A 17,845-nucleotide genomic window follows, 5' to 3' on the forward strand; every position below is an offset into this window, starting at 1 on the left:
CTGAGCAGGAGGGAAGGGGCTGTCTGTCCTCTGTTGTTATCATCCCCATTTTTATTTCTGCTAGTAGTAGTTCATGTTGTGCATTTCTATGTTCTTAACAAAGAAAGAAGCCACCCATTTTTCTCCAAGGACAGAATATAATAAGAGTGATTTTAAAAAGAATGATTTCTTCCATCTCATCTCCTGTACCCACCTTTCATCAAAACAAAGCCATGGAAAAGACAGTCCTCAAAAGCAACAACACATACATCAATTTGTATTCCCTTTCTGTTATGGACTGTCTGGGGGAGGAGCTGGGAAAGATGAGCTTTCTGTCCTTTTTTTTAAAAACTCTTGAAGATGGTATTTTTTTGGCTTATTTTCTAGTTTTCAAGGTTTCAGGTGGGTGAGGATGAATTCTGCAAGCTCATACATAATTTTAGTTTGCTGTGTGATAACACAGTCCTCCAAATCCCATGGATAGATGTGGGAAACCTCCAGACTCCAGTTACAGCAAGCAATTGTGATAAAGGAGTTACTGCAAAGCCCCCTCCACAATGTTTGCTTTAATAGCTAATACCTTCTCCTGTAGAATCAGCCTCTGGTGATTCATCATGGGAAGTGTGAGATCAACATGTTGGGTATTCTTTTTCATGTTTTTCCCTAAAAAAATCCCATTTTAAACAGTTTCATCTACCTTTCATTAGGGCATATTGTCATCTCTTATTACTGTAGAAATTAATGTAAGAAATGAAATCACTTTGGTGATTTTTAAGTACATGTATTTGCACATATGAAAAAGGTTTCCTGCTAGGCCCCTCCTTTTCTTTCTTGTGCCTCATGTTTCATCTTGAAATAGAAACATTTGTCTGATACACACTTGGAAGTGAAACTGCTTGCTTTTTTTTCTCCATCTTGTTGCTTAAGGAGAGAAGTATGTCAGGATGATCTATTGTGGGCAGTTAAATAAATCCAGCTCCAATTTGTATTCTGTGCTTTTATCAGTAGAACATTTCCCATGGCCCTATCAGGGCAATTTAAAAATATGCAAACTATTGTCAGGTTCCATGGAGGAGAACAAAAGGATTACTGAATAATTCAAAGTGAAGCTCTAGTGTTGGGTCTGTCTCCAGCTCTGTCATTTTTCATCGTGGTGTATATAAATGACTGACTACCTGCCTCAGTCCTAGTCTTAGATGTTGACCTTCCTGTACTGACAAAGAGATTCCTTACTCATCTGACAGTAACCTTTTCAATATGATCACTTCTGTGCCATGCAATATTAATGGAGCCACAATGAATAATAAATGCTTTTCAAGAGAGCCTGCTTGTTTCAATTAGATCCTTGGATTTCCCAGGAGTGGCTCCCATACTCTGTCAGGTGTGATGTAGATGCTCACGCTGGCAAGTACAGCCTGATGTTTTAAGAAGAAAAGGTAAATGGCTTTGCTTGAACATCTATAAGCACAAGATACTGTGTGACAGATAATGAAGACTTCATAAATGTATGCTTGCCATGTACATGTATGGTGTAAGGTGTGAAACAGTGCAGAGAGTTTAGACCAAATACGTGTGGAATCTCCAGCTGAACAACAACATTAACATTTGTACGAGGTAGTTTGGACCTCTGGCATGTCTTGAAGATGAATAAACACAGGGTTGTTTTTCTTGACTTCTTACCACTGGAGTGGACATTTCAGTAGATAGGACTGAGATGTGAAATGGTCAGAAACCAAAAGCATTCATAATGCTTTTCCAGTTATAAAACCGGATCTTTTAAAGGCTTTATATAAACCCCAAAATGCTTCCACCTTCATTTTGATACATTTGGGAGAAGGGTGAAAGGAGAAACTCATTTATTTCAAGGGCCAGAAGTAGAAATATGTTGAGGTTGAAATAAAATATTCAAATTAGCATGCAGAGTTTAAGTAATGCAGAGGATTGGAGAGGCATTAATATATAGATTTGTGCTGAAGTGCCTACTGCCTGCTGTGAGAAAGGGTTATTGTTTCATTGCAGGAATGGATTGCCTTGCAAGAGAATATCCCACCAGGCATTGCCTTGAGATCTTTGCAGAGATTTTGTGGTTTTTAGGTATCCCATTCATCTCATCACTCTGGCAGTGGAGGTTATGGCAGGGCTGCCTGTGTGAGTGAGAAGTTGCACATAACTAAGCACTGAAGTTTTAACTGAGATCACGAGGGACTCTGTATCAAATATTCTCCAGCACTTCAGACTAAATTGATGTGGCTCCACACCAAAAAAAATCATGTTTGGACGTATGGCTGCCTCTCAATTTTCCGTCCATAGAAAGGAATAACTTGTAATGTTTCCATCAATGGATATAGGACAGAGAGGGCAAAATCTGTGTTATGTTGCTTTAATTTTGCTTTGTCTCAAATTGAGTTATTTATGCCTTGCTATTAAACTATGAGAGGGAAAACATTTCCCTCTACTTAAAGTAGCTGAATGAGCCATGGCCATTTCTGACTTTTTTTTGGCTGATTATAAAATCTGACAAACCACAGTAAGTAGAAATTTAAAACGAAGTCCCTTTAAGCTGACAGTTAAAGTAGTGTATTGTTAACTAAACCTCCTGCAGGATTTCTGTAAGCATCTCTCACAGGGTAATAAGCAACCCTGATTCTCCTCCTGTGCAGCAGAACAAAAGCCCTGTTTTTAGAGCTTCATGCAAAGCTTTATGCTTGGTAATAACATGAATTTGTTTCCATTCACGAATTATATTTGGGGAAAAAAATCCCATTTTCTGGTATATCTCACCTAAATACCTTAGTTTTCTGACTGCCCTGCAGGCTGCCCTGTGGGGGAAGAGTCTGCAAATAGACTAATCACAGTATTTTAGTAAATCTAAAATTCTGTCTTTTTTTTCCCTGGGTCTTTTTTCTTTTTCCCCTGGCTCTCCAAAGTTTCTTGCAGAGGCAGTGATCATCTTTCTTGTGGTTCTGTGTGGGGTTTGTTTAGTCTTTTCATGTTTCAGCCAGGGAACTGCTTTCCCAGGTCTGGTAAGACAAGGAATGCTTCAGCATTCTCTGCTGGTCATTTTTCTGTCATCCTTCCATGAGATGTGTGTCAAAATTCACAGAGGTATTTCAGCATTGGTTTCCTTTGGATTTTGGGAAGCAGGAAGGTCAGCCACTAAGTGCACAGGCTGTGCAGCTTCACCAGTGTTCATTGGTATACACAAGACAGATGTGTCTGAAGGAGAGACACCTGGTTTCCCCTTCTCCAGACCCTGGATCTGGGCAGGCTTCTGCTTAAGGAGAAGGAATCACCTGGTTCAGAGTCTCATGAGCCTTTGCTTGCCATTTTCCACAAGGCTTGGCAGCTAGACAATGTGCTTCAAGGATGTATTGTACAGTCTGTGAATTTCTATGAGCCTTAACAATATGAGTGCACTGAACTGTGTTTTGCACTTTTTCACAACTTCTGTCCTCTGTCCCACTACATCCTGAATGCTGCTTCTGCATGATGACTTAATTGCTTAATGTCCTCTTTAATGTTTAGCTCTTGAGCTTGAAAACATGAGCATGTGTTTTAACTGAGTATGTGAGTGTAGATGGATCGTGAAAGCATGAATTTTCCCATGGAGCAACAGGCTGCCAGATCCTGTACCCTTAGCTCTTGTCTGTACTGGAGTTGACTGATCCAAGAGGAGTTTTATTCAGGTTTTTTTGATGGTTGGTGGTAGGACAGGATCAGATCATGTACTGCCATATCTTTGATAATATTGTGTTGTCATATAGAACTGTAGTATATGAGATGTGATGCATATTATCATATCACTACAGATATGGTTCTGGCAGCCACCCAAGCAGAATAAATCAAAGAGCCATGGAAACATCCTGACCACTGTGAAGTCATGTAGACATCCCCTGTGGCAGAGGGCCTTGCTTTCAGGAAAGAGCAAAACATGAGTGACTTCAATCATCCTTAATCTGTGACCTGTGCATGCTTTAGAGGAACAGCTCCAGTCTGAGTGCAAAAGTAATTCTGGAGGATCCAAGGGTCCATAGGTATAATGGAAGACAGACTTGGCATGTGATTTCCAGTTCAGTGATATCAGGGTTGAAGCAATTGACACAACGGTTTATTGCTCTCCAGAAATGTGCCCTTAATTAAATTTACCAGGGAAGTTTTGCAGAACTAAATTTAAAATATAGGCATAGAATAGTTTGAATTATTTTTATCTTTCTGCTGTCTCTCTTCCTTCTCTTCCCATGTGTTTTCTTGTGATTATTATTTTCATTTTCAAATCCCTCCCAAATTCACTTTAGCCTATTAAGTTTGTAAACATCTACTCAAATGGGTCATGCAAATTTCCTGGGAAGGGGTGGGGTGGGAAGTGCTAAGGGTGTTTGTAAGTTGGCTTTGAATCAACCAACCTCATAGTGCTGTGATGAAAAAATAAAAAAAAATCAAAGAAACTACCAAAAACTCCCCCAAGTGGAGTGGCTTTAATTATGTTGCATAAGTAATTTGGCAGTGAAAACCAGATAATGAAGAAAGAAGATTAAAAATGAACATTGTTGGAAATATCCTTCAGCTCCTGCATGAATAAAACAAAGTGATGAAATATAGATATACAAGCAGGTGAAGGCAGTTCATAGCATCTTTAGGTATACATCAAGCAGGATTTCTGTCATAAATTTTACAGCACCTTTTGCCACTCCAGATACTTAACTTGTAGATGAATTACCTTTTGCTTGCATCAAATGCATCATATGTGGATAATATCTATGCAAATCACAAGCTATTTTCCATGAGTTTATTTTATGGTTAGATATTTGAAATCATGTCTTGGTACTGTTTTGATTTTCTGCCTTTGACTTGACACCATTCTTCTAGGAGGAGAGGGTATTGGATGCATTTTGATAAACAATGCTGAAATGACAGATTTAGGCTTTAAATGAAATTGTGTTCCATAAACTGTGAAACAAAGAGTCGTAACTTACCCTTAGCTACATACATTTCAGAGAAAATTATCTTTCATGCTTTGATCTACTCTGTATCATTTTACTGAGTGGCCTCATGTGCTGTATCAATCAAATCCACTGAAGATGGGTGAGAATCTCATTTAAAATCAGAGAATACAAATCATAGATTCATCTGCCTGGTGGGAAGGAATATGTTCCATGAGTTCCGGTTTCTCCAATTACAACTGAATTATTTTTGTAAAACTCCAGAGAAGAAACTCCTGCAGTCTTGGTTCTCATGTATTTATCTGTTTGGATTCACTACATATGGAAGACTTTGCCCAGGGCTGCCTAAGAGCCCTTGTCTCTCTTCCTCAACACCTCCCACCCTTGCTTGTCCTTCTCATAAAGATCTAAGCCTGAGAAAACAGAACGGCAATGTTTCAGTTTGCAGTAGGGTAGGTATTTTGAAACACTTTTGCTACAGGGTGGTTATCGTGCCAGGGACCCACACTAGCTCCCCATGTCCCCATGGAGAGTTCACAGCCAAAAATCTACATCACACTTTAAGCAGAGGGGAAGAAAACAGAGGGAGGAAATTTGATTCTGAGAATGGTTTTGTTGTTTGTTTTTTTTTAAGAGCTGGAGAGTGACTGTGGTTCAGATGGGGAATCCTTATGCAGGGTAATGCTTCTCTCTAAATACAGTTCTGTTTTCCAGTCAGAGCTTATTGTCTCTTGCTTGATATTTGTAGCTATATCAGTGTGTTGCCAGGGTAATAAGGCTTCTGATGTGATAAATTCCATGCTGCAACTTCAGTCCTAGGATAAACGAGATCAGAGATTAAAGAGGAAAACATTTTTTTTTTTAAATGCCAAAGGTGGTGCTAATGAGCAGAAGTAGGAAGGGGAGTTAACTCCTGTGGGTGAACTCTGCAGGAGGCCTTGCAGAGCTTGTGAGAGTCCACAAACCTTTTCCCCTTGAATTTCTTCAGCTGAAAAAGCAGTTTTAAATGGTAGTCCAGAATACAGAACTTCTTTGGATGAGCTGTGCTAGTTGCATCAGGGAGAAGAAAAAAAACCCCAACACGATACCTTGTTCCTTGTCACCCTAGCACTGGTTTCCCAGTTTGACTTCCAACAGGACTCCAGTTTGCTGGACAAGAGAAGGTGGTAACTGTGATCTGATTGATGTAGCATGCCCCGAGTTCTTACATGTGGTTGCAAACTGGTCATCATAAAAATGCACATCATGTCTGCTTTTTAACAGGGTTTAAACATCCATGTCCTTGCACCTACTTTTGTCTCTGAGGCAACTTGCAAAAGTTACTTAGCTTACTAAACCTCTCTGTGTAGAGCTGCTCTGCCTGTAATTACCTGCTGAGATGATTGCACAGTAGGTTTTCCAGGCATGTGGCTCTAGATACTAAAACATTTAATCTATGTGTGAGAGTCCCTTTCAGCATCCTCTGCCCCCCACGTTGCCTTGTCTCCAATTTCCTGGCTGTTCCTAGTATTGCAAGAGGAAAGGTTTAGGAAAAGATGTAGAGAAATGTGATTAGGAAGTTGGCCATACTTAGTACCTTTCTGTGTTATTTTAAAATTTTTATCAAGTTGACTGCTGTTTTCTATGGAATGTGTTGTATGGCTGTAAAACACCAAGCTGGTCACACAATGCTGGAGTTTTGGATTTTGTAGGCAAGAGACTGGTCTTTCTGTGGCTATAGGAAAGCAGCTATACTTTTTCAGTTCCCTTCAAGTGCCATTGCTTTTGTCTCTTGCGTAAGCCTGCTCATGTCAAGCTAACAAGGAGAGGAATGCTGTCACTCTGTGAAATGTCTTTCCCTCATCTGCTTTTAGACACATTCCAGTCCCTCATCTGCTTGCTCCAGACACTGCAGCAGATCAAATGGGACAGTCTAGTCCAGGCTGCTTTGATTCTAGCTGCATAGGAGGTTACAGAAAGTCTGAAATGTGCTACAACAGACACTCATTTCTCATTCCTGGATTTTCCCTTAGAAAATGCACATTCTTATTTATCTCAGATTTGTAGTAGCTTTTCCTGCCCATGTTTCTCTCTGGATGTCTTACCAAGCTTCTATCTGACTGCTGTAGAGCTTGGGAGCTGGTAAGGCAAGTGCAAGTGCAAGCCAACAAAATGATCTTTAGGGTTCCCTTCTCTGAAAACTGTGTTGCCTGTTCTCTGCTCACTGCCTGCCAATAACTTTAAAAAATAGCACTACTTATTAATATCACTGCAGGTGAATCAGTCCCAAAGAGTGCTGTGAAGCAGATATTTTGAAGTGTGTTTTGCTTTGTTTAGCTGGTTTAGCTGCTTGGTTTGGCTCAGCTGTTTTGACCTGCCTGGAAGGGGAGATATGTGTGGCTTCAGGGAGACTATATGAGTGACTGGTGCCCTGCAGGATAAACTGGACACTTGAAGAGTGTGGTGTCCCTCTGATCTTGCCCCCAGCCTGTGAAGAAGGTGATTTAGGGAAAATCTGTGAGGCTGCAGTTTGACTTTCTGGGTTTTTTAGGAGAGAGTTTGGACAAGTTTTCACATTCTCGCTTTGTCTCCTGTCCTTCATTTTGGACTCTTGGGAAGAAGGTTTTTTCCCCTTTTCCATTCTATCATGTTTCCAAATGTCATTGTTTTCTCTTGTTCAGACTGTAGGAGCATTAAGGGAGGGGCTGCTCACTGCCACCATTGCTGTGTGTTAAGTAGCAGTGGCTCTGATAACAGCATGAAACATATTTGTTAGCATTCTGAAACCTGCAAGAATGTGTCCCTTTTCCCTGTGCCAGTGTGGGGACTCTGGCAAGGACACTGCCAGCCCTTAACCTTTTCATCTTTTTATCCTGGAAGCTCCTGAGACAGGTGCAAGCTCCTAGCTAAAGACTCTGCAATGCTCAGAGCAAGGAGACCCTGTGCCCTGAGACTTTGTGGCATTTTGTAATGTTTGCAATAAATCCCAGAATTTTCAGTCTTTATGGAGATGATCATTTAGTTATCTCCTTAGTTATAACAGAAAAGCTACGGAAGCCAAGGTGCAGCATATCCCACTCTGTAACACACTGGGAACCTGCTGTGCATCCCTGTGGATGCAAATGTCCTTTTCTCTCTAGTTCCTGGCTGTTTATGCAGGTGTCACAAAAAGTACTCTCAGTCTGCATTTTGGCATGAGAACTTGCATTTTCAAAACCGATACAGAAAGCCCATTTTAAATATACTGGGAGAGGAACATCTGTGAAAAATCCCAAGAACAAGTTTAACATCTGCCCCTCTAGAAGGAAATTGCCCATGTTCTCATTTTATTTCAGAGAAATGTGAGTGCTGCCATGTTTACATATGTAAATGTAGATTTGAAATGGAGGAAGTGACTATTAATTTAGCTCAAGCTCTTAACTACTTGCAATGTTTTTAATGTTAATTGAACATTTTGTTCATTTTGTTCACAGGGTTAGTGATTTTTACCACAGAGTCAGACTGAACCTTTAAGTAGCTTTAAGCCTAGGAGGGTCAAAAAGAGAGAGGACTGCGTGGAAAGGGGGAATGTATGGGATCATTGCTAGGGATCTGAAAACAAAAGGCTCTGATGTTACTTCCCCATCTCCTCTTCACTTCCATGGAGATATTTTTGATTTCCTTTACATTAAGAACTGGGCCTGTTAGGCAGCTCTTAATTCAAATGAGAACAAACTTCAAAATCATGTCTGTGAGCTGATGATCTCAGGGTCAGGGAAATCTGAGAAAATGTTTTTCTAAAGGTAATAGCATTACAAAGTGACAGCAGGCAAACAGCCCACAAGATATCATCTGCCCAAGTGAGATTGTTCTGGCTATGTTTTAGGGAGGGAGTGGACAGGTAGAGTGTGTTTTACCTACAGTTTTCTTTGAAAAAACCCCCACCCTAAACCACTTGTACTATGTTGCTATTCTATCTCTAAAATTCCTTACCTAAATGAGATAGAATTATCCATAGATTTCATTTGTCCTAATTTTTTTACATTAGCTCTAGACATATCTTCTGTATTCTGCCCATTTTACAAGTTCTGTAGAAAGCACTTTTGGCATTGTATCTGAGTGTCATGAATCACAGTTAGAAGATCATTGCTTTTTCTTTTACTCTTGTCTTTGCAACTTTCAAATATTTGTGTTTATTGTTTATCAGACCACAGATAACATGCCCCCAGTGTAGGCTTCTAGCTGCCCTTTTTCTCTAAGCCTTGAAATTTTTTGTCCTCTTCCTCCCCACTCTGACCCCCCAGTCCAATTTGCTGGTTTACTTGAACAGCACATTGTCCAAGATGAATGCAAGTGGGACATTGCACAGGTGTTTGCCCTGAGAAGAAGGATTTCTGAACCACTCCTCCCTTGGGTTCTGGTAGATAGATGCAGGGTCTGTGCAGTGGGTAGCAAGGTAATAGCTAATTTATTTTTTTTCTCCAAAATGAAAGAAGAGACTTTTGCCCTGATGCCAATGCCATCTGACATCTCACTGCAGGTACATAAACCTCCTGCCATAAAACAGGCAGAAAAGGTCAGAATACCTGTAGAGCAAAATGCTGAATAAATCTGTAAAATTAGAATTGCATGGGCAAGATGCTTCTTTCCCTCTGCTCTTGTCTTTTCTGACTGTAAATTCTTTTTGGCATGGATTGTTTCTTACTCATGTAAGAGACCCTGGTTTTGTGTCACACTCCACACTGGTATATAATTTGGGCCTGTGGGTGGCAAAGCAGTATAAACACTGGCACTTTTAAAAAGATTAAGCAGACGGATGTCTAGAGGCAGTAAGCCTGGGAGCTGGTCTAAACTCCAACACAACAGAAAATGTGTTTTGTAAATAATGACTGGGCTCATGTTTTAGAGCATTTTCTCTCCTCTCCAAAGTGCATATGGAATCTGTGCTGATTGTCCTATGTAAAATTCTGGAAATATGCTATATGCATCCCTATTTGGCAGTGAAGGGGAAACAGCCCTCGTCAGGTTCACATGATCCAAACCAACATTGTTTCCGCTTGAGCAGAGAATTTTGATTTCAAGGTAAGTCTTTGTGGTATATTTTTTACTAGTTGTCAGTCAAGAGAGACATAAACCATGGTTAAAAAGTTACCTGAGAAAATAGATACCAATATGCAAATATAGAGGGTTTTCCTTTTGATATGGCTGCAAGAAAATTGTTAGAGCAACTTTCAATACTTAAGTCATTGCCTGTGCTGAAGTTAGCAAACCACTTCAAGGCTTTCTTATCCCCCCCCTCCAACTTTGTCATTAAAAATTATCCCAGACATCCTTGCTTGGTAGGACTTTTCTCTTGAAGAGAAGTTTTTATTGCAAGCTTCTCTTGTAAGTACGTTTTCCCAATACTCTCTAAATCATTTGGCATATCTCTATTCTACTGTCAAACTGCAGTGGCTTAATATAGATCTATCAATCTTACTTGTCTCCACTCATATCTATGTTTGCATGCCAACTCCTTCCTACCAGCATAGCTTTCATCTTGAAAATTAATCCTGGATATCTGCATCTACTGCTGCATTTCTTTTGAAAGCATGGCAACTCTCTTACTCTGCCTAAATTAGAAGTTAAAACTTGTCAGGGTAAGCAAAATGTATCTACATAGAGAATGAAGTAAACTTTTGAAAGTGTTATTTTTTTGAGAAAAGGTAAACTTTGCACGTTCCTTCTGCGAACAGGGAACAAGTTCATAAGGAGTCTGTCACTATGGCAAAACTTGTAATTGAACTTTTTAAAGCACTATCAGAGTATCTCAGTCTCTACTATTCTGGTTTTATTGAAGAGATGTAAATATAACCTTAATATCTGCCCTTTCATTATATTTATGGAACTGTGGGCTAATACACACAATTCCTATTTACACATGTAGATTTATTGGTTGTTTTATTCTCAGATGTCTTTTAATCTTGCTAGTAGGTAGTCATAAAAGGTGTACTTTCCCTTATGTCAGAAAATTCCTGCAGCTTTAGTTTTAATAAAATGTACAAACCAGAACAATGTCAACAATATTGGTGGGTTTAGCATCCCAGCACACATTTGAGGTAAACATGCTAGGTATGAAAGGCATAAACTTCATATACATATATTTGTGTTTTAAATCTCCTTGGAAGATAACATTCGAGCAAAAAGTTGTTTGTGCAGTGATTGAGAAGTAGCCTGACTTTTCCACAATGACTCTTGACAGAATTACTTTTTGCACAACACAGTGAACAAAAACCTAATTTAATTTGTTTTATGATGCATAGAGATGAGCTGGAAGCATTTGTTTATTTCCTTTCCTGGTTCTTGACCACAGATATATTTGGAGCAGTTAATCTTCCTTAGTTTTGCTGGACCTGTCTCTTGAACATGGGAAAACTTTTTAATGTCATCTTTCTCTCTTTCTGCTTCAAAGAGATGTGTCTGTGTGTATGTATCTTCATTTTACAGTATAAGCCTTTTTTCTGATTAGTTTTCATTTTTTGGCAGAAGTTGGTGCTGATTAAATAAATAAGTAAAAGATAATTATAATGTAGTGTCTAAAGCTTCTTCCATATTTGACTGTTTACACAGAAGTAAAGAACACTTACATGTGGTTATTACTGTCCTATATCCTCTACTTGCATTTTCTTTGTAAGATGTGATACTTAGCATTTTTCAGTTTAAAAATACTCTTTTAAAAAAGTCGGTGGTTTTCCGTATCTTATCATTGTAAGGAAATAAAATACCTTTAATCAGTTTTCCAATTCTCAAGTTACAGTTTTTCTTTTTTTTTCTGTCATACTGTTAGATGTAATAGGACAAATTGGTCCAAACTCAGAGCATTTCTGGGTGGAGGTGCCTTCATGCTTCAGTCTTTACCTACACCATCATTAGTCAAACTTTCAAAATGTTATTCCACTGCTACTCATTAATCTGGCATCAAGCTGGAGATGTTATAATTAAGGTGGTGGCAGGATTTCCATTACTGACTGTTTTCTTCAGCAGAAGGAACAGTTAGTGCTTGCCAGCAAAGGAAATAAATTATGATACATGCTGCCTGGTGCAGCCATCAATTCAGAGTCCTCTGTCTCACTGACCTCCAGCCCCACTCTCCTGAGACCATCCTTGAAAGGCATCATGCAGGTAGGGAATGCTGATTAATTATTCTATGTACTATAAGGAGCGTAAATAATAAAGAGGATGGGACACACAGGGGCTGATCAATTGCTTCTACCCTGCCCAGACTTCTCTTTGTGTCTGTGGATTTGGCCCTGGTCTGGTAAGGACTGGCTGAGGTGCAGGGGGACTGAATCCTGTGTGCAGGACCAGTTGGTTTTTAATAAGTATTTTTTCAGTTGGTTAAAATTCAGCCATTCAATGAAACACTTGCAGCATTCAAAGGGAAATGAATTGTGTTCAACTTTTAAAGGCTGTGAAGGAAATGAAGCTGATCTTTGTCAAACAAGCATGGCATCCACCATCAATATTGCAAGACATAGATTAGCTTCACAAATCACCTCGATTGGTATTATTTGCTTGTACTGAATTATGCAGACAAGGGACCAGAGTGTATTGGTGAATGACTTTTTGTCCACTATGGAAATTAAGACACAACAGTTTTCTTTATTTCCTCTTCTTTTTGTGTTTTCCCTTGCTAAGTGTCTCAGTCCTTTGCAAGTCCCATGACACAAAGACCTTACCTTCTTTTTGGAGACTATTGATCTAGTAGATTAACACCAAGGAGAGCACCCAAGTCCCATGACACAAAGAGCATACCTTGTTTTTGGAGACTATTGGTCTAGTAGATTAACACCAAGGAGAGCACATTTGTATTTGCATGATGTGAATGTTTTCAGGAAGATCACACAGTATTCAAAATTATGTGCAAAGAGGATCCTGCCTGTTGGTGCCCTAAGCTTCCAGAAGGTCTGACCACCTGTATTGTGTGCTCACACCATTGGAAAACAGTTTGGCATTTGTATTTGCATGATGTGAATGTTTTCAGGAAGATCACACAGTATTCAAAATTATGTGCAGAGAGGATCCTGCCTGTTGGTGCCCTAAGCTTCCAGAAGCCCTAAGCTTCTGACCACCTGTATTGCGTGCTCACACCATTGGAAAACAGTTTGGGGTATAGCTTGTAGTATTTATTCACATTCAAAAAAGGGTTTATAATGTAAAATCTGTATGGAAGTTCATAGCTTTCTCTTCTAACTTCATCCATGTCTTCAGTTCACTGGATGAAAGGGATAGATGTGATTTACCTTTATTTTTCTGATAGCTTTCTCTTCTTTCGTCAGTTCTTCAGTTCACTGGATGAAAGAGATAGATGTGATTTACCTTTATTTTTCATGCTTTTGTCCAGACCATTCCTGTTCTGTAGCAATCTAGACAGTGAATGGGACTGTACAGCAGTTCATAGTAGTTTTTCATTGGAGTAACAAACTTATGCTGACACTGTCTTGTGGAGTTCTCACTCACTCAGGCCTGATCTCCCTCCTGGCATTCTGCTTTCCTACTTTGGTATAAATACAACACAGCTCTCTAGGAGGTCATATCTGAACCCATATCCCAATTTAACCTGTAATTCCCTTATGATGTTATTTTTTTTTCTGACTATTTGCTTTTATCCCTGGCATTTGCAGTTATTTCTCCCTTACTCTTTGCTTCTATCCCTGGCATTTGCAGTTATTTCTCCATTTTCTTTTAGTTTTGTTTTCACATAGTCATTCCTCCTCCCCCTTTTTCTTTTTCTATTCCTATCCAGTTTTCTGCATCTTTTTGATTAGCTAGGACTGCTATAATCTCTTTGGCATCATTTTCTTTCACATTTAAACATTTGCTTGTCAGTCTTGCTATCACTGTCTCAGGGCTGCCATTACTGGATGTCTTGCCTTTCAGTACAATTTTCTTCCTTTATGCTGTTCTTCATGTTCAAAGAAAAATTTAAAAAGAAATTTTAAGTCTGTTTCATAAAACAGATGTATTATTGCCTTATTTTTCTTAGTTTAATCTGTGGCAGGCCTGGCAGCACTTATTTCTCGTGTCCTACATGAGTAAGATCTAAGTTTCTGTAGTCCTTCTTCAGGAGATTCTTTTGTTCAACACAATCATTTTACCATCACATTGAGCTTCAGGCATGGGAGTAAGAGAGGAAAGCAAGCTCTCTTCTGCTCTGAGCACTGAATTTGGTTTGCATTTTAGCAAGAAGTGCAGGGTTTACTTAAATTACTTAAGAGAATCTCTTCTTGTAGCAAGAAGTGCAGGGGTTGCTTAAATTACTTAAGAGAATCTCTTCTTCCACTGTTATTTTCTTCTTTCAGGATTTGTGTATATTCTTCGTTGCACTGACAATCTCTGCCTCTTTCCCAAAATCTTGATTTTATGTTGTAGATCTATTCCTTCCTATGGCTTCTGCCTCATTGAATGTCATTTTAGAATCATGGTTTCCAAGGTGTGGTGTCATGTCATCTCCAGGGATGAGTGCTTGTTTCATCTGTTCCCTCTCTTAGCTGCTGTTGATTCATGTTCTGTAGTGCTGTTCTACATTTTCACCTCTCCATGTGCTTTTCCACTGCATTTTCTTTTGAGGATTATTGGAAGAAGATCAATCTGCAAGGCTGATCCCCTGAGTTTAGAGCAGATCTGGTTCAGACTCTAGAAGCCCTCTGTGACCACAGTCACTCACATGATGAGAACATAGGTAATTCTGACCTGCTTTGTAACCATTACCAAATGCTTATACTTTTGACTCAAGTAGCTATCCTACAAACTAGTACAGAAGTTGTCTAGTCATTTTTAATGAATCCTTTGCTGTACAGATGGTTTGCAACATATTGCCAGTTGTACCAATTCCTGAAGACTGATGGGTGGTATTTACTGTCTCACAATTTACACTTCTGTGTGCTAATTGGATTTTTCTTAATTAGGGAAAGTGGGTGGACAGTTTTATCGCTTAGCAAGGTCCTTACCCATTAAATGGATCAATAACATTCTTCATGGAGCCTCTAGACCAAATACACACAGAACAGATACCTGAACTGGAATGGATGAGTAAGGCAATTGCTTATCCGAGCAGTTTGCAGTAGGTGAATGTTGTGTGCTAAAGCAGAGTCTAGTTTCAGCTGGATGCAAGCCAACAAATACATTTTTGCAGTCTAGATATCTTTTTTTATGCTATTTGCTTTCTTATGGAGAAATTGACTTCTATGCAAAGAGAAAGCCCAAGACCCCAAACACTGAAATCCTATCTGTAGCCTATCTTTTGCTGTTGTTATTTTTCAATTATATTAGAAGAGATCATCTCTGTACTGTCTCTACTGCACCACCATCAGTTTTACCATGTAAGACATAGTGCAGATGACCATGGGGTAGAGTGATTGCAGGCTGTATGTTCTTGTACTGCTCTTCAGAGGGCTGGAGTGCAAATGATGCTCAAATCCTTGCGACTGCTCAAGCTTGATTCAGTTAGATGTGGATTCCTGGAGCTCTGCTGTGCTTTCTGCTTAAAGCACAGAAAATACCCACCTTAGCCTGTAAGACTGTTGTACCTAGTGTTGTCTTACCAAACATAAATTTTGATTTTTATCTTGTCTTAGTAACTAAAATGATTGAATCATAGTTTTTTTGTCTTTTTTTTTTTTTTTTTTTTTTTTTTTTTTTTTTTTTTTTTAATAAGAGGAGTGTAAGAGGGACACAAACACAATTATAAGAGCCACCCCATTGGTGCTATTAATAGCTTACAATTAAGTGACTTTCATCCTGGAAGATCAGAAAGCACTTCACAAACACTGTGCAGCGATGACTTATATGCTCCTGAAATGAACCTGCCTCCATAAGTGCACCAGGCAGTCAGGGGTAGCCTTGTATTTAAGAAAAGAAACCAAGTGAAAGACAGTTTATCTGCTGGGAGCCTTAGGGGGAAATCTTGAACTGTGGGGGTTGTGCTAACTGAAAGTGGACATCTGGGTGATTATTTCCTCGTGAATTATGCATCTTTGAGCATATCCAGGGGCTGCAGGAAACCCTTTACCCTGGATTTGAAAAGGTTGTGGTGTAGAAATTAAAAACTTGCACACAGTCCCATATTGCTCCCTGTTCCTACTTCTCTCCATCCCCAGAGCAGGGAAGTACTGGAGAAGGGGAACTTCAGATAATATAGGATAACAGCCAAGAGCTTTGAGAGAAAATGACCTTAATTTTTGTAGGTGAACCTGGAGAGATGGCTCTTGATGAACGGTTTGTAAAGATTGATACTAAGAGGTGGCAGACAGATTGGGGACTGTGTGGAGATGGTGGAGATCTCCAGTGAATATGAGCTGTTGAGGGTGTTAGCATCATTTGAAAATTCATCTGATTTTAATTAAAGAAGCCTAGTGGGATTCAAATTGCAAATAAAACTATTGGAAGCTATGGAATTCTCTAAGCAAATAGTTTTTATTTGCCCTCAGTTTGTACTATTCAGCAACTGACTTTATTACCTGAATCACAGTTGTTTGCAGGTTTTTACTGTGTGTCTGTTGAGGCTAAGGCATCTTCCCTCTCTCAAATGTATGTAAAAATAAAATTTCCTGCCTTGTTTCATTAGTTCCTGCATGCAATGGGATGTTTCACAGTTATCAGGGCGTTTTTCCTCTGGAAGATGAGAACTCTTTGTCCTGTCATAGTGTATTGAGCTGTTTTTTTTCAGACAGGCATAGAAAAGCAGCAGAATCCAAAATTTTATATTGCTTTCTGTCTCTCTTGCATTCAGAGCAGCTTTTTGAAGCAAATATAGACCTGGGTTTTTGTTATTAAGATTAAAAAGCAAATTCCTAGACCAATATGCTACAATTACATTTTAACCTATGGCAGCTCATGAGGATCTTACATAAAGATTCTGAGTTTTATAAGAAATAGATTTGTGAAAAAATATTCCCAAGCCACGAGGGGCTTTGCACCCAACCTTTGGATCATCTTTGGGGAACTGCTGTTCACATGGCTGAAGTTGGCTCTGCAATGGAGCTGCTTCTCTTTTATGCAGGTGGTAAAATATTCAATATTTTTTTCAACAGATGTGTGCAGAGAAGTTCATTAATTGGCCAGTTCTTCAGCTGTTCTTGCCAGCACTCTCTGGCAAACCAACACAGATTTTGGCAGATGGATATGATAATGTCATAATTTGGAAATAACTCATGTACTACTTGATCTTGCTTTCTTCAATACAGAGAAAACCTTTTGAATCTTCACTCTTGTTTGCAAGTGCTAGATGTAAAATCCTATGTAAATTGGGGGGTCTGAGAAATTTTAAAGGAATATTAGCTCAGGAAGTGTTGCAGAATTTCACAGCTGGAGCTCAGCAGTGAGGTACACAGAAGGAAAATGGGAGAATGGACTTGGGGTGTATGATGCTTGGACTTTGTTAAGTTGGTAAGAAAAAACCTGATATATTGGAGTTAAAATACTGTCCAGAAATGGTATGATCGTAATCAGGAAAATGAAGAAATGCACTTGTGGAGACTCATTAAAAGGATCACGGAGAGTTTCAATTATTTCGAGTTTGACTGGAATAAGAATTGTTTAATGCTTGAGAAAAGATACATGTCGTAGTGTAAGATTGTTTTCTCTTATAATTTATGTCAGGAAGAAAAAAAAGCAAAAAAACCTCAGAGGATATTTTGGACATAGTCCCAGGAATTGAAGCAGGACCTGTATGATAAATAAGATAGATGCTGGTAGGCTTTTATAAGGTTGAGTGATCATAGTGCTATTGGATTTGAAATATTCATGAGGCTACAATATGTACAAAGAGTAATGGCTCAAAAATATTAAACTTTGAAAAGTCAGTATTTGAAGAAATATGTAATGAGTTGAAGAAAATTGATGGGGATGCAACTATTGTCTCCAAAAACGTGTTGTGAGAGAATGGAGGAAATGCTTTAGGAACAGATAAGAAAGATGCAATCTCCACT

Source organism: Acanthisitta chloris, unplaced genomic scaffold, assembly GCF_000695815.1.
Source record: "Acanthisitta chloris isolate BGI_N310 unplaced genomic scaffold, ASM69581v1 scaffold2632, whole genome shotgun sequence".
In the NCBI taxonomy this organism is placed as follows: Eukaryota; Metazoa; Chordata; class Aves; order Passeriformes; family Acanthisittidae; genus Acanthisitta; species Acanthisitta chloris.